The sequence below is a fragment of the Macaca thibetana genome, chromosome 8 (genome assembly GCF_024542745.1).
Source record: "Macaca thibetana thibetana isolate TM-01 chromosome 8, ASM2454274v1, whole genome shotgun sequence".
NCBI classification, from domain to species: Eukaryota; Metazoa; Chordata; class Mammalia; order Primates; family Cercopithecidae; genus Macaca; species Macaca thibetana.
The window spans coordinates 120,783,285-120,807,164 of NC_065585.1; the positions used below are offsets into that span (position 1 = coordinate 120,783,285).

General features: G+C 44.2%; 2 protein-coding genes across 4 annotated transcripts in view; one reads left to right on the plus strand and one right to left on the minus strand.

Annotated features, from left to right (window-relative positions):
• The window catches only part of LOC126961287 (60S ribosomal protein L34-like), a 563,491-nt gene that overhangs the window by 424,559 nt on the left and 115,052 nt on the right, over positions 1–23,880 (minus strand). The gene's annotated exons all lie outside the window — the stretch shown is intronic.
• PEBP4 (phosphatidylethanolamine binding protein 4) overlaps positions 1–23,880 on the plus strand; it is a 478,151-nt gene that overhangs the window by 350,307 nt on the left and 103,964 nt on the right. The gene's annotated exons all lie outside the window — the stretch shown is intronic.

A 23,880-nucleotide genomic window follows, 5' to 3' on the forward strand; every position in this document is an offset into this window, starting at 1 on the left:
CTTGTCATAGGCGTAAGAATATTTCTGAAAAACACACGTGTCTGGGGCAAGGCTGCCATTCAACTTCCAAACATCCATTCAAGACCAGGCCCAATCAGGCTAATTTCTTTTTCTCTCTTTTCTAGATGATGTAGGAATTTCCTAGATGATTCCATTCATGGATTGGCCATGCAGCAGGTGGTCGAGCACCATCACGTACACCCCAGGTTCTCCCAGGCCTGGTTTCTCTTGGTTGATTCCCTGACATTAGGAAATGTTTTCAGCAAAGCCTGTGTATGACACTTAGACGGAGCAACCCGTTTCCTAGGAAACTGTTCATTCTATACATGTCCTACTTCCTGGTATCATTTGGATCCAGCTGCCTCGATTGGCCTTCTTCCTTGGTCCTTCTCTGGCCCCTCCACTATGAGATCAACTGAGTAGTTCCTAACCAGACCAGCAACATAATTTGTGGGGCCCAGAACAAAATAGAATTGCAGGGCCTGGCCAGGTGCAGTGGCTTACACCTGTAATCCCAGCACTTTGGGAGACTGAGGCAGGTGCATCACCTGAAGTCAGGAGTTCGAGACCAGCCTGTCCAACACAGAGAAACCCTGTCTCTACTAAAAATACAAAAAAGTAGCTGGGCGTGATGGCACATGCCTGTAATCCCAGCACTTTGGGAGGCCGAGGCAGAAGGATAACCTGAAGTCAGGAGTTCAAGACCAGCTTGGCCAACATGGTGAAACCCTATCTCCACTAAAAATACAAAAATTAGCCAGGTGTGGTGGTGCGTGCCTGTAATCCCAGCTACTCAGGAGGCTGAGGCGTGAGAATCGCTTGAACCTGGGAGGCGGAGATTGCAGTGAGCAGAGATAGCGTCACTGCACTCCAGCCTGGGCAACAGAGTGAGACTCTATCTCAAAAAATAAAAATAAAAATGCAGGGCCTGTAGTTCAAAAAGTATCAAGAATTTCAAGATGGCAACAGCAGAGTATTAAACCAAGTAGCTGCCCTTCTAAGTGTAGGGCCTTTGCAGCTGCAGAGGCTGCACACACGTGAAGCCAGCCCTGTGTCTCATGGCACTAGGAATGGCCCTGGGCACCCTTCCTACAGCAGTGTAGGTCTGTTGGGATCCTGGTCTCATGACAGTCATGCTCCTTCCATTTCATTGCAAGAGTGTTCCAAAGCACCATGGATTTTAACCTCAGGTTTTTCAGGTTCTCCCTGATGACACGACTCATGTTTTTGTAGGGAGCAGGAATTACTTTTTGTAAGCCATATTCACTCTACTCAGAATATACACATAATATTTCCTACCTCCTTCAGTCCCACAAGAGCATCAGAATTGGCACCCTGGGTCCAAATGAACCATTTTCCATGCGGCTGGGAATGCTGCCTCTGGCCACAGTACCCAGACTTTTAATGACCACAGTTCTCCTCTCTGCTCTCAGTCCTTATGGATCCCCTCCTAAAAGTCAAGATCTACCCAAGAATCCATTGTGAATCGACCACCCGCCAGTTTCTCCAAATGTTTTAAAGAGCAATTTGTATTTTCAACCTGTCTCACTTCTTGGGGATAATGAATTAGACGAGTTGACTACCCACTGTGTAAGTTAGCAGTTCCTTTTATCTGTACTAACTGCTTCCTTTTCAAGTGTCAAGAGTTTGCTCTAGTTCTGCCTTCCAGGGTTTGATAATCAAGACTGTGTTTGAACATTTGTACTCCCAGTAACTTGAAATACTTTGAACGTACCTCGTCTCCTTCTTCTGTCCTTATGTGGCCTCTCCTTCTCTCTCGCCCATTTCTTATATTTGGCCATTGAGTGGCCCTTTCTGCAGCAGCACTGGAAACCAAAGACGGCACTTCTAGGCAGGCCTGCGATGGTTCTCTGCGAAGGCAGCGCACCAGTATCTGCATGTTTCCTTCTCAGTGAAGCCTGACCTTTCATTGTCTTTTCAGGTTTCAGTGGTCCTTTGGGCTAGTGTCTTTAGGGAACAGTCTATAGCCATTCTTATCCTTTTCCAAGTTGTCCTCCCAGAACTACATGCAGGGTTCGTTCTAGCACAGGGCTACCAAGTTTCTCTGTTCTCACATAGCCTTCTGGCGTCAGCCTGGATTTATCTGCACCAGGTGGCATTTGCACATGCGGAGGTCCTCCCCGATCCTCCGATTACCTGGGGGCCTCATTGCACACTTCCTCTTCCATGAAGGTGTAGAATAAATAGGCCTAGAGTTGAACCCAAAAGAATGCAACCTAGAAGTGAACAGAGAAAGGACCCGTTTGCTGTTTTGTTAGTTGCTGTCTCTAAGCTGTTCCCTATCAGTGACAAAATATTTGGCACCAAAGGTTCTTAATTTTGAAAGTAACCTTGTCAAAAGCTTTTGAAAAACTAAATACAATTGCCTTTCCCACTAAGTTATTTACCCCCTAAAGAACTCTGACAGATGAAGGAGGAATGATTGTACTTTACAGAAATCCTGCTTCCACCCCCTCAAAGGGCCGCAGAAGAGAGTGGCTAAGAGCCACTGCTTCGCAGTCAGACAGAGCTGGGTTTGATTTTTGCCTTTGCCACTTACTCATGATGTGCCTTTGGGCAAGTTACTCAATCTTCTCCCTAAGCCTCAGTTTTCTCTTCTTTAAAATGGAGATGATAGTGCTGAGCTGGTGTGTTGGCTGCAGAATTAAACGCGTCAAGGGATATGAGGGGTTTGGCATGTAGTAGAAAAGGGCTTGACTAATGGTAGCTATTATTTCTTCGAGAATCTTTTATTGCTGATTACATCAATTTATATATCCAGGGTTCGCTTTTTATGGAAAAGGCACTTACTTGGTGGTAAACTCCTTAGCAATTGGTACCATTAGTTATATATTTCCTGTATTTTGTTCTTGCACTCAGCATGCACATTTATTGTTTGTCTCATGTGTGTCAGGCACTGGGCCACGGTACTCAGCAGAGGACACTAAGAGCCAGCCACCAGTCCCTGGCAGAGATCACAAGGTGGTGATGGGAGCAAACACACCAAAAGCCAGTGCGATGTAACTCGCCCTTAACACAGACATTCTCTCGAGCAACTGATTCACATTTTCCCACATTCTTCCAACCAAGTCTTTGACCCAAGGAGAACATGTGGGTGTTCCCAAGGTACCTCTGAAAATTTGTCAATAGGCAGGAATTACTCAAAATTCTCCCCCTTCCAATTCCCTAACAAAAGAACCAGGGCTAGGCGCGGTGGCTTATGTCTGTAATCCCAGCACTTTGGGAGGTCGAGGTGGGAGGATTGCTTGGGTCCAAGGAGTTACAGACCAGCCTAGGCAAGATGGTAAGACCCCATCTTTAAAAGAAAATTAATTAAAAGAAGAAAAAAAAATTTCAAGAAAAGAAAAGAACCATGTTCTTTTGGGACGCCCCAGCCAACAGGGTCACATTTTCATCCACACCTGTGTGTTAAAAAAAAATTATTTGTTAAAGGCCCGCCAGTCTCCACTGAACCTAGTTTCAAGGAAGATCTAGGCCATGCTGATCAGTTTAGAGGGTAATATGATGTAAAGAAGACAGGCAAAATCTACCCGAAACCTGAACAATGTTTTACACTGTGATCATGGTTAGATATCATTCATCTGATTCTCTGAGCCTTTCTGGAATTTTATAAAATCTCCTGATGGGTATGGAGAATAGTATAGTGTCCCACACACAGAAAAAAATTTCCCCAACAAATGTCTTATTTACAGCAGACCGGTCACATTCTGTGGATTTCTTTTAAGTGAAAACACTTCCTTGAAATTGGAAGAAGACTTAGAAATCTCATGGCTGTCTTCCCTTAATTCGTTTCTTTCTTTCCCCAACAAGTTCACTCCTAAAAAGCTCAACATTGCCTCCCTCCTCAGCCATCCAATTGGGGTTTGGGCGAGGGGGTAAAATCACCATTTTCAGCCTCACAGGATGAGATGGGCCCCTCACGTGGAAGAGCTGGCAGTGGGAGGGAAGGAACCAGAACAAATCACGAGGGTCTGTCAGGTTGTGGTTCTCAGTTATGCCTTGTTTAGCACCCTATGGGAAGACAGAAACCCACACACACTAGGCTTAGAAACCAGAGGCTTCAACCCTGCAAGTATTTGTTTTGTGCTACCAGTAGCTATTGTATTTCATACACCAAGTCTTCATCATCCCTTGTAGTCCTTTTTGCCAGAAGAACCCTCACTATGTTGTAGTAACCCATTCATTCTCCTAACAGCCCTTCAAGAAAGCAAGGTAATTGAGATGAACCTCTCCCATTTTGCATGTGGAGAATCAGAGGCTAAGACAGGACCAGTCATTTAGTTCCAACCTCTGCCTCCCAACCAGCCCTTCCTGATCCACCAGCCTTTCCCCCAGGCCTTGAGCCCATCTAGCTCCTTTGAGCAGGGCACCGCCATGCCACCCCCAAAGCCCCCGCCTCTTCCTACGAGCCCCGCCCCTTCCAGCTGGGTAGCTCAACCAAGGGTCCACCCACCCCAACTGGGGCCGAATCCCGTGACAACCAACACCACGTCCTAAAGACTGAGCCGCCAGCCCAGCCTCTCACCCCCATCTATCTGGGCTTGGTCATCCCCAACAAGTGTGAAAAACGCCACCTTTGCAGGCCGGAATCTGAAAGAAATTGGAAACCTGCTGCTAGCTCCATCCCCACTCTCTTCTCATGTTTGCTGTTATTTTTTAACACTTTTTTTTTCTCATAAAAGCACTATCCTCTTCCCCAGAGCTTGCCTGTAGCGAAGGCATGGTCTGTACAACTGCAATTATTTCAGAGAACAGATGGAGTGAGGAGCAGAAAGTCTGTTAATAGTAATAGAAATGCTACATGTTAACCTGGACAGCACACGATGACAGTCCCATGACTACCCGTTCTGTTCCCACCAGCTGGGCAACCAAAGTAGGAATGAGATATTCACAAACACAGCCATCAGCCACGTAGCCACCTAAAGTTAGAACTCAAATTCCTTCACACTAGGGGCCCTGGCGACTGCGGCGGCTTAGGCCGAGAGCAGAGGAGGCCGAGCCACAGCTCAGCGCCAGGCCTGGCGGCATCACCCCGGCTTTGGCTCCACTGCTGAGGCTTCCTGGGTCCGCTGAGGCTCAGGCCTAGCTTTTAGGCAAACGCTGAACTTGCCAGCCCTAGCCAGGAGCCAACCCCAGCAGTGCTTTCTATGGCTGCTCTTGGGAGGGAGTGTTAGGTCTGCTGAGCTGGTCTTGACTCCCTGAAGGCAGTGTCATGTATGAGGGAGTAAGTGAAGGGCCAGAGACTTCGGGTCTCCCAAGCCAAGGTGCAGGCTCCTTAGCAAGCAACATAGTGTCAGGGCCAGCAGTCCAACGGGCTCATCCAGCTCTGTGGCCAAAAATCTCTTTCCCTTTCTAGAACATTAAAAAAAAAAAAAAAAAAAAAAAAAAGCTGTTTCCTAACAGAGAAAATGGGTACAATTCATTTCAACAAACATGTCTTAAGCACCTACTATGTGCAAGAAAATATGCTAAGCACTTCAGGAGCAACAAAGAAATAATAATTGAAGGCCAGGCAGGTGGCTCACACGTATTACCCCAGTAATTTGGGAGGCCAAGGTGAGAGGATCGCTGGAGCCCAGGAGTTTGAGACCAGCCTGGACAACACAGGGAGACCCCGTCTCTACAAAAAATATGAAAAAATTAGCCAGGTGTGGTGGTGTGTGCCTGTAGCCCCAGCTACTCAGGGGGCTGAGGTTGGAAGATTGCTTGAACCCAGGAGATGGAGGTTGCAGTGAGCCGAGATCACACCACTGCACTCCAGCTTGGGCAACAGAGCAAGACCGTGTCTCAAAAAAATATGTATATATAATAATCTAATAAGAGAGGCCAAAAAAAGCCCACACAGAACAAAATACATAGCAGAATATGGAAGGTGCCCCAGCAAAGGTACAAGCAAAATGCTATTGGGGTTCAAAGAATGAGGACGGCTTCTCTGGTCCAATACTTCAAAGAAGTATTCATAGATGAGATGAGTCTTGAGGAAGGAGAAGGATGGGCAGAAAGACTACACAAATAAAGGCACAGAGGTGGGGAAGCAAGAATCACGCTGGAGATCAGAAACATCCTCCGTCTGCGTGGGCACGTGTATGGCTATGATGGGGTCCCCTGGGCAGGCTGACTGACAGCTGGAGGTGCAGGGCCACAGATGCCAGGTTATGAAGTTTATATTTAGGGCCTAAGTCTATAGTGAGCTGTTCTTTAGGAAGATTATCGGGCAGCAATGAGATTGCAAACGCCAATTCTGCATCTTTCCAACTCTGCATCCACTCACCTCACGTTGGTAGCTTGGACAGACCATGGTGTGAATATCACCTGTGGAAATGAACAAGTGCTACAAGTCAGAGCCTGATTTTTTTTTTTCCCCAGAGAGTCGGTTTACCAAAACACCACTAGCTTACTCCGATGGTAAGCAAGCATACAGTGAATAAGAAGAGAGGTTTAGAGGTTAGAAGGGCAGTTAGGATGCTATCGAAATAGAGGCAAGAGCTAGCACAGACCTCACTCAAGGGTGTCAGAAAGGATGGGGAAAGGTGAGGATAGAATCCAGAGACTGTAAACTCAGAAATCTGTAAGAATTGGGCGTGACTTTGAGAGGGAAGAGTTGAAAGATGATTCATACCTTGAATTTGACAAAATGGTAGTGCCATTCATAGAAACAGGTTAAGTCTGAGGAGGAACTGGTTGGGATGGTGGATATGAATGTAGCCTGGGAGATAGAGATATTTGTCTGATTGCTAATTTACTAAAGAAACTATCCACACCCTTTGTTGCTTAGGAGCTCTTTTTTTCTTTCTTTTCCATCAGTTTCCTCTTCTCTCTCCCTTTCATGCAGTATGGATAATATCTTAATTCATCATTTGACATGTAGTGATTTTTGCTGCCTGCTTGGCTGCGGATGAAGCTTTGAAATTTACATACGTTTCTCAGCTTTGTTAAGACAAAAAAGTTGCAGTGACCCAGGGAACACAGCACAGGCTTTGAAGAGGGGACAGAGTACAATGAGGATTTGAACTCGCCACCCGGCTGGCCCACACCCCTTGGCACACAGTCAGAGCCATGTGAGCCAGGCGAGAGCGTTCCTTCCCCAGCCATCTTGAGTGGGCAGATGCTCTAGAGGGACTGTCTTCCCCAGAGGACTGGGCAGCACAGTGGCAGAAGGCACTTGATTCGGAGACGCCGGAACATGTTGCCAACAAGTATATGTTTGTAGCATGGATGTTTTAAATTGCACAAGTGTCCAGAGACCTAGGTGTGCAGGAATTTGCAACACAAAAACAAATACCATATTGTTCTGGGTAAAAGTCAGCTCCAAATCTGTCCCTCTACCCTCTGAGCAGGGGGAAGAGAGTGGAATTTGGAGACGAGGGATATGATTTTGAACCCCAGCGAAGCCATTCACTTATCTTACATTTGTTGATCACTTCACATATGCCAGGCATTATTCTGAGCCGTGTATTAATTCACTTAATATGCATGCAGTCTAAGAGAAAAGCACTATGATTATTATCTCTATCTTATACGTAATGAACCTGAGGCTCAGAGAGTTTAGGCAGTTTGCCCAAGGCAGCACAGCAGCTGAGTAGGATTCATGTCTGAAGTTCACTGCCTTGGACAGATACCCTGATCCATCTGAGCCTCCATTTTTCCATTTATAGACTCAGAATAATAGTGTCTGTTTGGGATTTTCCCTGCAGTGGCCCCTTTTTCCTAGCATCACACTACTGATGTTTACACATCTGTCTCCCTCAGTAACTGTGAGCCATTAGAGGCAGGATGTAGGTTGGAGCCCCAGGGAGCTGAACTAGTGAAGAACCTGGAACCTTTTACTTGAAGAGCAGGTCATTGAAAGCCATGATAACGGTTTTCAAATATCTGAGGGGCTGCCATAACAAGCAGGACAGGGCCTGTTCTAATGTCATTCTTGGAGACAGTGTGAGTTTGAAGAAGGCATTCTGGGGCTCCAGGGGACATAGTGCTTTCTAACAACCTGAGCTGTACCAGAATGAGCTGCATTCCCAGGATAGCGGGGGACCCATTGCTGGGAGGCCGTGGAAGATCCTGGATGATTCCTGCTAGGTTTACTATAAAGGCAACATGACCCCTATTCCTTCCAGTGTTCCAGGATTCTGTAATAGTCCCATTCCCAGGTGAGCTTAGTCCACCCTGGGGACAGGGAGAGGACCAGAGGGCTGCCTGTGAGATGCTGTGTCTCCGTGTGCACCAGTGTTCCCGGGCCACTTCTTTCTGGCCCCACCAGAGATGCTGGGAAGCTCAGTCTCTCTGGCTCCAGGCAGCTGGAGATAGAACGTTTGGAGGAAGTCTTCCAGCTGTCAAGGTCACTGCTGCTCCAGGGACCAGTGGGAAGAATTGCTGATGCCATTTGTTCACAATAACAAAACCTGACCCACAGACATTGCTTCACAGTCTTAAAAATACTTTCATGCTTTTAACTCATTTTATTTTTACAATAACCCTGCTGTGTGAGACAGGTATTACTGCCATTTTGGAGATCAGTAAACTACACCGTAGTGAGAGTAAATAACTCCCCAAGCCACAGCCTCTATGTAGAACTGGGGCTGGAATCCACAGCCCCCAGCATTTACTTATTTACACTTGAATAACCTCTTCACAATGTTAGATCGCCTTTCTGAAGACCAGCCTCTGGCATCCACTTGTCAGAAGTGACCTAGGTGTTAATAAAAATGTGTTTGGGTACAAGGGGAAAAAATCCCTATCATAGGAGACTAAAGGATTGGTTTGTGTCATGCAACAAGAAGTCTAGGGGCTGAATCCTGGGCTGTTTCAGCCTCAAGGACTGGGCTCTTTCCATCTTTTTGCTTTATCATCTTTAGCACATAGGTCTTCAGCCACACACTTGTCCCCTCTCAGTCACAGGATGGCTGCAATACACCAACATCACATTCACATTCCAGGCAAGAAGAAGGAAATGGGTGAGGGGACAAAAGACACCAAGGGTTTTCTTCTCCAAGTGAGACTTTGCCTTTATTCAGGAAGAGACCCCTCCCTAGGGATGTCTCCTACATGTTCTGGGACAGAATATGGCTGCCTCTCAATGCAGTAGAGGCTGGGAAATCCAGTGTTTTAGCTTCCCAGCTTCTAGAATAGAGGCAAGCAAAGGAGGAGGATTCCCTCATCCACAGCAAGTACACAATACCTCATTCTCAATGTGTCAGAGCATGCCGCGAACCCCAGCTCCTGGGTGGAGGTGCCTCTGTCCTCATAGCCCAGGATGTGTCTCTGTCCACAGCTATGGAGAGGAAGACTGGCTGCTGGACACCAGCCTGAAATTCGAACCCGTCCTTGGGGATGAAAGGCTTTCGGCTCTAGGGGCAGCACCCGGCTTGCATCCTGGCGGGCCCATCAGCCCTGGCGAAGAGCAGCTGTTACACTCAACCTCCCCCAGGAAGAAGGCTCTTAACTAGATTTCCCATACAGAACTTGGTGGGGGAGGCTCAAACACAACCAGCCCACTATGGGCTAAATTTGTATGGCAACCAACATCATCACGAATAGTGGGAGCGCAAGGCGACTTGTGTTTGTGACTTCAGTTTCTCAATTGGATGCTCAAGCCCCGTCATTTCCAGGACCCAGGACACAAGGGTCCCCAGCCAAGGTCAGAGGAAGATTGTCCTCTTTATGAAGAAGATATATAGTCTTCTTCTGAACTGAACTGAGCTCACTGATGAGGAGGGGAGAAATCTGGGTTGTAGTCAGTGATAGATTTGGCTATGGACTTTGGGGGAATTAGACTTTAGGGTTGTCATTCTTGTCCTTAACTCTACATTAGAACACCTGGGAAACTTATAAACCAACAGCAACACCTCAGCCCCACTCCAGACTCCTTCAATCAATCAAAACCTCCACCCGGTAGGGCCCAGCCTTGGTAGCTTGAAGAGTTCCCCTGGTGATTCTCACATTCAGGCAGGGGTGAGACCATTGCCTTGGAGAAAATGGCCCTCCACTAATCATGACTGTGAACCTTAACCTAGCCAGGTCAGCTCAGTCTCCTATTCAAGGACAAGAGAGTGCAGGAGACAATAACCCACATTCAAAATCACATCACAGCCTGTAGTCCCAGCACTTTGAGAGGCCGAGGCAGGCGAATCACTTGAGGTCAGGAGTTCGAGGCTAGCCTGGCCAACATGGTGAAACCCCATCTCTACCAAAAATACAAAAGTTAACCAGGTGTGGTAGTGTGCACCTATAATCCCAGTTACTTGGGAGGCCGAGGCAGAAAACTAGCTTGAACCCGTGAGGTGGAGGTTGCAGTAAGCAGAGATCACACCACTGCATTCCAGCCTAGGTGACAGAACGAGACCCTATCTCAAACAAAACAAAACAAACAGAAAGAGGGATCATGACATGCTAGAAAGTCCTCAGCTTCCTGTAGGCTCCAGACAGGCTTGATGGATATCTGAGTCTTAAGGAGTCAAGGGCCCTGTTTTAAAACATAACGGGGATTTCTTCTTATTGGATATGGTAAGACACACAGAGGGACATGATGGTGATGAAGGAAGTTTATACTCACAGATGTCTTAAAACAGGAGGCACAGCACACCACACAGGGCCACGTGGGGAAATACCGGGGTCAGTCAGGAGGCAGAGGGAATAAGGGGGAAACGTATACAAGAACTTTTATTGTGGTTTTTGCCAGAAGGCATGGATGAGACAGGGTAAGCAGAGTAGATAGGTTTAGGATTGGCTGATCTGAATAATTCTGGTGGGCTCTGGGGCAAAGGGGCTGCCTCTTGTTGTCCGGTGTCTGGTCAAGGGATGATTGGGACTAGGGACAGTGACCCCGCCTGATAAGGGAGATGGGTGAGGGTGGGGGCTCTGAGTGGGTGGCTGGCATTTGAAGAATGTGCTCTGGGGTGGGTGTTTGCTATCTCTAGGAATTAGCCCTGGGAAGGGCAGTCTCTCCAGGTCAGCAAGGCTCCAGGTATCACAGCATCAGAAAATGCAGAAAATAAAAACAGTCCCCACCTTGCCAGTGCTTCTAGGACTCAGGACTATCTCAGTGTCTGCTGAAATCTGATCACATTCCATCCTAAGGATACTTTTCATTTCTCCTCTTGGGGAAAGGCAGACACACAAAGACTCCCCAATGGCAAGGCAGGAGAGGGCCCCAGAGATTTTTCTTTCTGTGTCAGGAAAGCCCCTCTCCCTAAGCATCTTAGCTCAGGTTGCTATAACAAAACTGCCATAGACTGGGTGGCTTAAAAAATACACTCTTATTCTCACAGTTCTAGGGGCTGCGAAGTCCAAAACCAGTGTGCCAGCAGATTCAGTGTCTGACAAGGGCCTGCTTGCTGCTTTGTAGTCAGCCTTCTCACTGTGTGTCCACAGAGAGAGAGGGAGGAAGTGAGTTATCTAGCATCTCTTCTTATGAAGGCACCTATCCCATCACGAGGGTTCCACCCTCATCACTACCTCCCAGAGACCCCATGTCCAAATACCATCACCTTGGGAGGTAGGGCTTCCACATATGCATTTTTGGAGATGCAAACATGCAGCCCCTGTCAGCATTGCTGCACTACAGAGGGTGTGGCACACCGGTCTGCCTCCAGGAATGACCACTTTTGTGCCATGCTGACCCATCTCTCATACGAATTGGTCTGCTAGCCCCCACTGGCCTTTATTGTGCCCATTCTTATCCACCCCCACTGCATCATATGCAGGAATTCTCTCTCTACAATCCACCCCGATCATGTCACCCCCTACTCATCCCCTGTCCCCACCCCCTGCATCTATAAACCTCTTCTGGCACATGCTCATCTGCCCTCATCAATCTTGCTAGGCTCATTCACTGCCACTCCACTTCACCTTTTGGCCTTGTGAATTCCACCCTCCAGACACACTACACAACATGCTGCTCCCTGCCTGTGGATGTGCTGCTTCCTTTGCCAGGCATGGCCTTCCCTCCTGGGCACACTCCACTCCTCAGGACCAGCTCAGCTCAGTGGTAGCATCCTCTGCAGGTCTTTATTTGGTCACCATGAGCAGGGCTCATCACCTCCTTAGGTTTGCTTCTCCAGTGCTAGATATATGCCTGGTTACAGCACAGAGGGTCCTTGGACCCTCTGCACACATATCCAACTCCCCCAGTAGGCTACTATGTCCTCAAAGGCAGAGGCTGTGCCTCTCTCATCTCTTATGCCAAGCCCCTAGCATGGTGCTTAGTATATGAAAAGGGCTCAGTCAATGCTTGTTGAGTGAGTGAATGAATGAATGAATGAACGAACGAACGAACGAACAATGGAACTACCTGGCCACGCACAATATATAATTTATTTGTTCAAAAATATTTATTGAGTGTCTACTGTGTGCAGACACTGTGCTCTACTGGGAATATAATGGCAAGCAGAAATAGACGCCATCCCTCCTTTCAAGGGGGTCATACTCTTGTGGGGGACACTGACATTAATCAAAAACTATGCTGATTAATGTATTATTGACTACAAACTGAGATGAGCATCAGAGTGAAAGAAATGCAAGGATGATTAACAAAGGAACATAACCTAGAATGGGGCTCAGGAACACTTCTCCAGAGAAATGACCTTGAACTGAATTCTGAAGTATGAATGAAAGTTAACTAGTTCCAGGGATGGAGTGTTCTAGACATAGAGAAAACATATGCAAAGGTGATGAGTGGGGAGGGAGCAGAGTGAACCCTAGAAATAGGAAGGCCCATGAAACTGGAATACAGAGTGCAGGAGAATGTGTACAAGATGACAAGGACAGTGGGCTGATTGCAGGGTCAAATTGTGCAACTCCTTGTAGAACACATTAAGGATCCAAGGGAAGCCAGAGAAGGATTTTAAGCAGCAGGATCACATGATCTATTTGTGTTTTGAAAAAAAAATACTCTGGATCAGGGTAGAAAATTGCTTAGGGTTTCAAAGAGACCAGTTAGGAGGCTATTCCAGTAGCCAAGACAAAAGATGATGGTTGATGTGGTGGTAGTGGTGATGCGGGCGAAATGGGTGGATTTGAGAGCTGTTTGAAAGGCTGAATTGACAAGAATTGGTGGTGGATTGGAAGAGGAGGAAAAGAGGGAGGAGCATGGCAAAGATGGTGCCCCGGTTTCTAGTTTGCATTTCCAGATGGAGGGTGCCTTTATTTGCCAAGATAGGACACTCTGAAATACCAGGCAATGTTGTTGGACGTGATGAGTGTGAGGTGCTCTGAAAGAGCCAAAGGAAGATGGAAAGTGGGTCATTGGACATAGGGTCTGGATCTCAGAGGAGAGCTCTAGTTTAGAGAAATAAATGTGGCTGTGGGTTTATATTCCTGAGACGGAGGTTAGGGTGACACAAGAAGATAGCTGACCAGGTACAGTGGCTCACGCCTGTAATCCCAGCACTTTGGGAAGCCGAGGTGGGTGGATCATGAGGTCAGGAGATTGAGACCATCCTGGCCAACATGGTGAAACCCCATCTCTACCAAAATACAAAAAAAAAAAAAAAAAAAAATAGCCAGGCATGGTGGTGCCTGCCTGTAATCCTAGCTACTTGGGAGGCTGAGGCAGGGGAATCACTTGAACCCGGGAGGTGGAGCTTGCAGTGAGCTGAGATTGCACCACTGCACTCCAGCCTGGCAACAAGAGTGAAACTCTGTTTAAAAAAAAAAAAAATTTTTAAAGACAGCCCAGGACCCAGCAGTGGGGAAAAAAAGGCTTGAGGAAGAAGAATGGGATGGAAGCACAGAAGTCATGGGAAGAAGGTATTCCTATAAAGAAGGGGTGGGCTGCCATGTCAACTGCAGCTGAGATGCCAAGTGTGATGAGGATTGGAAAACATCCATTGGATTTGGTGACATGGAGGTGGTGATCTTAGCAAGGGCTGCAGCAGAAGCGATGGGGGCAGATTGAATTAAGGAGTTAGTGGGAAGTAAGGAAACAGAGGCTGAGGGTGTTGACAGTTCTTGCGTGGATTTTGTCTGTGAAGCAGGGAGGAGACAAGGATAGGGGAAAAGCAGGGGAGGATATGGGGCCAAGGAAGATGTCTTTAAAGATGAAAGAGACTTGGTCATGTTTTAATGATGAGGAGGAAAAGGAAAATGTAATATTCAAGAGAGAGAAGGTATTGCTGATGATGGGGAGAGGATCCAAAGCATGACAGAGGAAGCGATCTCTTCCTTCTTGGGGCTTGAGCCACTCAGTTTCTCTAAGACAATGGGAGGGGAGAAGAAGAGGTTGGGGGCAGATGCACTGGGGGGTTGCAAACCTTGAAGAAGATCTTGAAGGACTATTTGATGGCTTCAATTTCCTCTGAGAAGTCATCAATGAGAATGTTACCTGATAAGAGAGGGGTCAGGGGAGTTAGGGGAGATTGCAGGTTGGAGATTTAGGGATATTGGAGAAGGCTTGAAATATTGGAAAGTCATGAGTAAGGGTGGGAGGGCAAGTTGACCAGAGAAATTTGGAGTGGCACTCAGGGCCTGTAATGAAGCTGGTAGCCAAAACTATAGGGTGGGGCCAATCTCTTCTGTAATGTGACTTTCCTTTGCAGCACTCACTGCTCAGGTCATACACGGAAGTAAAGGAAAGCTGGGTTTACCCAGCTTTGGGGTTTTGTCAGGAAAATGTTCAAATGACAGAGGACAAGGGAATTCAGGTTCTGGCCATTTAAGTTGATTAAGACACAAGTGAAGAAAATCACTGCTATGCAAAATTATCGGCTCCCACTGATGGGCTTTGAGAGAGGAGTTATCAGTGGCCTGGAGGTCCTCGTTGAGGTTGAAGACTACTCCCAGTAGACTTAGTTGAAGAAGCAAGCTGGAGAGAGAGGGGGTTATGGCTAGAATTAGTGAGTTTTGGAGGTGGAGCAGTTTGGGGGATGACAAGCAGCTTCAGGGTGTGGCTGTGGAAGTTGATGGTTGAGATAGAGAGGGAAAGATTGCCTGAGATGGAAAGACCCAGGAACCAGAGAGGCCATGGTGTTGGGTGAGTGTTCCACATGTTTGCTAAACTCACCAGAGTAAGAGCAAGACTCAAGGACAAGAAGGAGACTAGGAGCAGGTGCCACACTGTCTTTGGTGAATGTAGCAACCAAGAAGTCATAGGTGACAGCAACCAAGACAGAAAGAGGATGTATTCAACTAATGGCCTGTGTCACAGAGAAGGCACCAGGGTGCAATGGCGTCTACCCAACCTCCTGACTCTGGAGTTTATGGGATGTGAGAGAACACATACCACAAGAGAGCAGTGAGGGGAAGGGGATCTTCAGGGGAAAACCAGGAGAACACAAAGAGGTAGAGAGCAATTGTTGGAGAGAGAGGATGGAGGGGAGATGGCTTGTTGTCAGTGGCAGCTCCAGAGCAAAGAATGGAAGGGCTTAGAGGTAGAGGAGGAAAATAGGACTGGCTCAGAGACAAAGAAGAAAAGAACATTTCAGGCACAATGATGTGGTTGAGTACTGATAGCTGGGAAGGCAGGAGTGGGAAAGGCTTTGTACAACCCCATGTACAGATGGGGATTGAGGCTGGAAACCAGAAGTTCAAGAATGAGGCAAGTCCAGCCCTGACAGCTGATAAGAGCAGAGTTCCAACTGGGTAGCCCCTCTCCTATCTATGGAAATATTTGCTGCCATCTTGCTTTCCACTTACCCTGCTGCCTCCATTTTCCCTTACTCCCAGTTGGGACACATCTATTAAAATTATTTCTGGATAAATAATCCAATTTTAGAAGATACATAATCCAATTTGTAAATGGGCAAGAAACTGACATAGACATTTCACCAAAGATATACAAATAGTCAATAAGGACATGAAAAAAAACTCAACATCACTAGTCCTTAGGGAAATGCAAATTAAAAACATGAGATACCAGTTTACACCCGCTAGCATGGCCACAATCAAAAGACAGACAATTATAAGTGTTGACAAAGATGTGGAGAAACTAGAACCTTCATACACTGCTGGTGGGATTGTAAAATGGGGCAACTGCTTTGAAAAACAGTTTGGTAGTTTCTTAAAATATTAAACATAAATTTACAGTATGACCCAGCAGTTCCACTCTAGACATCTAACCAAGAGAATTGAAAACAAGTATTTGCCCAGAGACTTACAGAAAATGTTCACAGCAGCATCATTCACAATAGCCAAAGTGGAAATAAAGCAAATGTCCATCAACTAGATAAACAAATATGGTCTCTCTCCATACAATGAAGTATTATTCAACAATAAAAAGGAATGAAGTACTGATACATGTACAGCATGGATGAACCTCAGAAACATTATGCTGAGTAAAAGATGCCAGCACACACACAAAAAAACAAGCATTGTGGTTCCATTTATATTAAATGTCCAGGAAGGGCAAAAAGGAGATTACAGAGACAGAAAGTAGATTCATGGTTGCCTGGAGCTGGCGGGGGCAATAGGGAATGACTGCACACATGGTACAAGATTCCTTTCTGGGGTGATAAAAATGTTCTAAATTTAGATTATGGTGACAGTGGCACAACTTCGTAAATTTTTTAAAAAATCATTGAAATGTATACTTAAAAGGGGTGAAGTTTATTATATGTAAACTATGCCTCCTTATAGCTGTTTTTTAAAACTTTATCTAGACAAATCCAGATCTAATTCTGCTTCTATGTCATCATCATCATCCCAAAGTACTGTGATTTGTTAGTGTGGCTTCCTGCACCTTGCTCATGCCCTGCTCCATAGTGCCCAGAGTCCTATTCCAGCAGTTGCCCTTCCCCCAAATAAACTTCAAAAGTGGAATGAGGATTCCCCAAGCTCTCCTTGCTGCAAAGGGACAAGGCCATCCCTCTTTACCTCTCAGCATCAGTGAAAGTGCACTAGAGACTGATATCTCCAGGATAACGATGATACACCTCCAAAATATTATGTGACTGCTGCACATTCCACATTATTTTATAAGTTTGGTTTATTTTTAGCAGGTAATATGTATTCACATGGCTTTAAAAATCAGTATGATAGAGCACACATATAGATGTATCTATCTCATCTACCCATATCAATACCACCACCCACAGCCTCTGTTAGTTTTTTAAGCACCCTTCAAGAGTTTGCTTATGTAAATACAAGCAAATGTGACTAAATATCTTATTTTCTCCTTATATAAAAGTAAAATAATAGATACGCTGTTCTGTACCTTGCTTTTTACACTAAAGTTATCCTGGAGAGCTTTTCATATCAGATCTTAGAGATCATCATTGTTTTTTTAGAGTTACGAAGTTTTCCACTGTGAGTACTTATCATTATTTATCAACCAATCCCCAGCTGATGGACACTTGAGTTATTTCCAACAATTTTCACTTCGTTTCTACTGTGACAGACAGGGCTGAAATGAATAACCTTATATACAAGTCATTTCATAAGTGTGCAGATATCTTTAGTTGGAAAAATCACAGAAATGGGATCACTGAGTCAAAAGGCATATCACTCATATTATGCATTCCTATAGCAATGCATGCAGCCTCAGTTTCCCCGCAGCCTTGCCAGCACAGCGTGCGGTCATGCTTCTAGATGTGCAGTGTCTTTGGAAAGAACTTGGATTTCATCCTGCCTTCTTCAAGTGGGATTAGTTTATTTTCATTTTATTTTATTGCGATAAGAGCACTTACCTTGAGATCTACTCAAAAGATTTTTGAGTGTACAATACGATATTGTTCACTATGGACACAATATTGTACACCAAGCTTTCTAGAATTTCTTTCATTACTGAAAGTCTATACTCATCAATTAACAACTCCCCATGCCCCTCCCCATCCCACTCCATCCCTGGCAACCACCATTCCTCTCTGCTCCTGTGGGTTTGACTATTTTAGATACATCATGTAAGTGGAATCGCACGATATTTGTCCTTCAGTGACTGGCGCGTTTCACTTAGCATAATAACCTCGAGGTTTATCCATGTTGTCACCAACTGCAGTATTTCCTTTTTAAAGCTGAATAGTGTTCCTTTGTATGGATATACTACATTTTCTTTATCTGTTCATCTGTTGATAGGCATCCTGTTGTTTCCTCATCCTGGCTATTGTGAATAGTGCTGCAGTAACACCCAGATTTCTATCCCCCAAAGTGTGATTGCTGGATCATATAAGCAGTCTGATTTTTACAGTGTGTCTAGATAGCTCAGAATCTACCAAATAGGTGTTAGAATCTGAGGGCAAGTAGATCACCTGGCTCAGCACCCTCATCTTTTAGGAGAAAGCCAGAAAAGAGGACTTAGCTAAGACCCACCAATCCATGGTATAATAAGAATTCATGGGCACCTATTAAAGGCTGGCATTTTACTAGGTCTATACCCCTACAGAAGTATAAAATAGTCTCTATCTCTATTTACAGCCACTCCCCATTGTTCCTGTTACCACCTGGGCTCCACCTCCTGTCAGTTTGGCTGTGGCATTAGAGTCTCACATGAGCACAAACCCTACTGTGAACTGCACATGCAAGGAATCTAGGTTGCATGCTCCTTATGAGAATCTAATGCCTGATGATCTGTCACTGTCTCCCATCACCCACAGATGGGGACCATCTAGTTGCAGGAAAACAAGCTCAGGGCTCCCACTGATTCGACATTACAGTGAGTTTATGATTATTTCATTATCGATTATAATGTAATAATAATAAAAATAAAGTGTACAATAAATGTAATATGCTTGAATCATCCTGAAACTACCCCTCCCCCACCCTCATCTGTGGAAAAATTGTCCCACGAAACCAGTTCCTGGTGCCAAAAAGGTTGGGGAGTGCTGTCCTAAAGAATCAGGCAGCAGTGTAGGGTTAGGGACAGGAGGGGCCACAGGGAACATCAGAGCAGCGAGGGAGAGCAGTCTGCCACTGAGAAGACTTCCCCTGGCTATTGTTCAAATAGGAGAAGAATGAGGGTTCTGGGACTTCTCACCGTGACTTTTTTTTCCTTGAGTGCAAATCTTTTTGTCTAAGTATAAAAGCAATGCATTTTATTGCAGAAACTTCGGGAAATGCAAAAAATCACAAAGAAGAAAATAAAGTTCATCATTAGCCCATCATTTAGAGATCATCAGTCGGCATTTAGCGTTCTATTTTTCTAGTTTTCTTTCCATAGAGTCATATACATGTGTACGATATGTGGTTTTGGTCTTCTCTCCTTTTTTAAAAAACAGACAATGACATAGAATTCACAGGATTTGGCTATCTACCCATTGTTTCTACATACCTTAAAAACTCTGGAGATGAACACTAAAACTTTTGTTAATTTTATGGTCAAAGATTGGATCTTATTTTATTCTTTGCTTACCTTTCATGACTAGTAAACTTGTTCATACGGCTTTTGATCATTTGTGTTTTTTATTTTATGTGTTACCTACTCATGCTGTTCATCCATTTTTCTATTGAGTTATTAGTCTTTTTCTTATGGATTTAAAGAGTACTTTGTATATTAAAGATATTCACATTTTTTCATACATATTGCAAATATTTGCCCTCAGTTTATTGTCTTTGAATTTTATTTTGGACTTTTTTTGCCATATAAAAGAGTCAAAATTATATCTAGTTAGATATATCAATCTTCCCTTCATGACATTTACTGTTAACAGTTTGGTGTGTATTTTTTCAGACATTTTCTATGCATATGCAAATATATCTATAAAGATATATATATGTAGTTAGATATATAAAGTTTTCCTGCACATTTGAGACATCATGCACATTATTCTGTAACTTATTTCACATACTAGTATATTTTAGATAATTTCTTATATGAGTATATAAGGATCTAACTCTAACAGAGTGTTCTATTGCATAAATTTAATATTATTTTATTAAACCAGTTTTAAAGCTTGTTTTTCATTTTCATATTTAAATAAGGAAGTTTTCTGGTGTCTGAAAGAAATAGGGACCTAAGTTTATTTATTCCACATAGTGAGCCAGTTTTCCCAATAACATTTATAAAATAATCTATTTTTCCCCACTGATCTGAAATAACTATGTCATATATTAAATAACATTTTAAATAACTATCATATAGTAAATATACATATATTGAAAACTTGACTTTCTCTCTGGATTTTCTATTTTGATTCCTTTACTTTATTAATCAACACCATATTGTTCTAATTATTGTAGCTTAATAAGATACATTAATATCTCCAAAATTAATACCATCCCTATTTTATCTTTTTCAATATTGCCTTGGATAATTATTTTTCTTTTATTTACTTGTTTTTTACATTTATTATGACCTTTAGAATTATTCTGTGATATTCACAGAATATTTAGGATTTTGACTGGAATTGTGCTAGATTAAAAAATTAATTGAAGGTTTATTGACTTTTTGCAAAATGATTATTTCAATTTAAAAGCATTGTATTTCTTTATCTATTCAAGTTTCCTTCTTATGTGCATCAATAATGTTTTTGTTTTCTTTGTATAATCTTGCATTTGCCATCAAGTTCATTCTTACTTATTTTACATGTTTTGTTACCATTGTTAATGGGATCTTAAATGTATACTTTAGGACTATTACTAATATGTAAAAAGTACCAGTTTTGTGTATGATTTGTAATGGTTTACAGAATATTACTTTTGTTTCCAGTTGATTTTTTTTTAATTTTTCACGTAGACAATCATGTCATTTGCAAAACAAAACAAAACAAAACAAAAACAAGAAGAAGAAAGGAAAAGAGAGAGGGTATATGACTTTATTTCTTTATTTCTTCATTTCTTCTTTTACCATATTTACACTTTATTTCTTTTTATTTTCTTACTACTTTCTTGGATGTATCAGATACTATGTACAGTTTTCTCTTTATGGGATTCTACTGGGATTTTACACAAACACACTTTTGTATATATTCCTTTTTTTCAGTTACTATTTTCTTTTCTTTTGAGTCCTTGGAGATTTTCTTGGGTTTATCTTCTCATTCTCTGATTTAGGTTCCTATAGCCTCTAGTATGTGGTTTACGGCTTCTTCTGGGTCTTAAAATCCAACAGTCAATATTTTTACCTCTAAACTACTCATCTTAAGGTGTCCACGATCCCCTCATTGTCACAACCAACAATCACTTTGTGGCCCTCATCTGCCTTGATGACTGTGATACTGACACAACCTTTATCCCTTCCTTCATTTCTCTCTTGGCATCCATGACACTAACTCCCCTGGCTCTCTGCCGAACTCTCTTCTCCTCAGCTTCTTTCTCCCTTCTTTGTCCCCCTTTGAGTACTGAAGTTCCACCGCAGTCTTTCTTTCTTTTTCACTCTACAGATTCTCCCTGGACAATCCATGAATCTATAGATTCGTCCCTCTCCATGTCCACAGCCCATCTGCCAAGTCTTGAGAGAGCTCCAACCTCATTTAAAGGGCATCTCTCCCTGTAGGTTTCAACACCAAACTCATTGCCTCACTGTCCCCTGACTTTGCTACCCCTAATATCCATGGCTCTATTATCACCAAGCTGCCCAAGACAGAATCTCAGAGTCATCCTGGCTTCTTCCTCTCCCACATCTGCCCCACCCGGTCACCTCATGCTGTGAGTTCTGCAGTACACATGTCTCTCCTTTCTATTACTACTATTTGAATGGAAATCCCTGTGGTCTTTCTCCGGAGTATTGCAGTTTTCAGGGTTTGTTTGGATTTTTTGCTCTGCTTTTCATCCTTTATTCTATCCTCATCATGTCTCATCATGTGCCTTCCTAAAGCCCATGTGTTATTTTTTGTTTGTTGAGACGGTGTCTCACTCTGTCATCCAAGCTGGAGTACAGTGGTGCAGTCATAGCTCACTGCAGCCTCCTGGGCTCAAGCAATCCTTCCACTTCAGCCTCCCTAGTAGCTGGAACCATAGGCATGGGCTACTATGCCTGGCTAGCTTTTGTATTTTTTGTAGAGACAAGGTTTTGCCAGTTGCCCAGGTGGGTCTTGAACTCCTGGGTTCAAGCGATCAGTCCATCTCAGCCTCCCAAAATGTTGGAATTACAGATGTGAGCCACCATGCCCAGCCCCAAAGCACACGTTTGATGATATGAGTTGCCTGTTCAAACAATTTCAGTGGGTCCTGTTGCATAATAAATTCTAAGCAACTTATGACGTGCAGAGCTTTCTGTTCCCTGGTCCCAATACCCATTTCAACTTTGTCACCTACTATTTCTTTCCAGATGCCTTATGGCCCAGCCATTCCCCAAACACCCACCACTGCCTTTGCACACACCCTTACCTGTTCCTAGCGAGTGCTTTTCCTGATACTTTACCTGCTCAGCCTTTGATATTAAGCTCAAAAGACAACTCTGCAGCCTTCCTGGACTACTGGGGTAGAGAGATTTAATCTCCCTTTTCCCTGTCCCGTCCATGCTTGATAAATGCTCCTCTGCTTAAGCATTTAGAACACCAGAAAGCATTTAGAACAACAGGGTGTGCCTGCCTCTCCCTGTTAAGGGGAGGGCCAGGACTCTTATCCGTTTACTCCATTCATCTTACTCACTTCTTTCTCTCTCAATTCCCTCTCTTCCATCATACTCACACCTAAGTCCCTATCCAAGTTAAACCCAACTACCACATATTCAGCACGTGTACTTGAACAGTTAAAAAGCACACAATTATGAAATGTAATACTATCTAGTAACCTACTACATATCTGTGGTATATTCATTTTCTCACTCTCTTAAATGACGATCTCACACCTTTTTCTGTGTCCCCAAACTTCCTACAATCCCTCTTCCCCTGATGAACTTGCCTCTAACTCATTGAAAAATAGAAGCAATCGGAAGACAATTTCCTCATTCCTCACTATCTCACCTTCCAACTCTCTTGCATCGGAACCCACATCCTCTGCTTCTACCCAAGACCTAGCCCTTCACTTTCACTCTGGATCCTGTCCCCTCCCCACTTCTCAAAGTCCACTCTTGTGACAATCCCCTTCCTCCTCTCTGTCATCCCTATTTCCCTTTCTATACTGGACCATTTGCATTGGTCTACAAACATTATCCCTCTGTCTAAAAAATATCTTGACTCTTCTTTCCTCTTTAGTTACAGCCACTCCATGTCTCAGCTGTCCTTCCTACCAAAACTTCCTTTTTTATGATCATCTTTAATAGCTGCCTCCAATTCCTCATCTCCCATCTCAGCTCAGCCTGTTCCAACCAAGCATCAGTCCTTTCTACTCCACTGAAACCGGTCTTATCATGATAACAGTGATATCCAAGTTGTCAAATCGGATTGTCACATCTGTGTCCTCATCTGGCCCTACCTTTCAGCAGCATTTGATACAGCTGATCACTTTCTCTTCCTTGAGACGCTTTCTATCCTGGCTTTTGTAACACCTGCTCTCCAGGTATTCCCCCCACCTTTTTGGCTCCAAAGTCCCCTTTCCCTGATTCTCCCCTCTTCTCAATGTTAGCATGTTTTACAATTCAGCCATGAGACCTCTTTTCTTCTGTGTGTCTGCTCTACTGATTTAAAGACCATCTCTATATCAATGACTACCAAATTTGTTCACCCAATCCTGATCTCTCCTCTGAACTACAGACTCTGACATGCATACCTGATTGTCTTCTGAGAGGCATTTCAAACTCAAGATGTCTGAACCAGAACTCTGAATGTCCACCTTCAAACAGCTTCCTCTCCAAGTCTTATCTGTGCCATTAAGTGGCCCAGTTGTTCAAGCCAGAAACACAGGATTCATCCTCAATTTCTCTTTCTCCATCCCCCTCCTTACTGCCCTGCCATTGAATCCATCAGCAAACCCTGCCGATTTTACCTAAAAATACTCCTCCAACTCATCTATTTGTTTCTGTCTCCATTGCTGCCATCCTAATCCAAGATGCCATCATCCTTCACATGCTACTGCGAGTCTCTTAACTGGCCTCCTGACCTCCTCTCTGGCCTTTGGAGA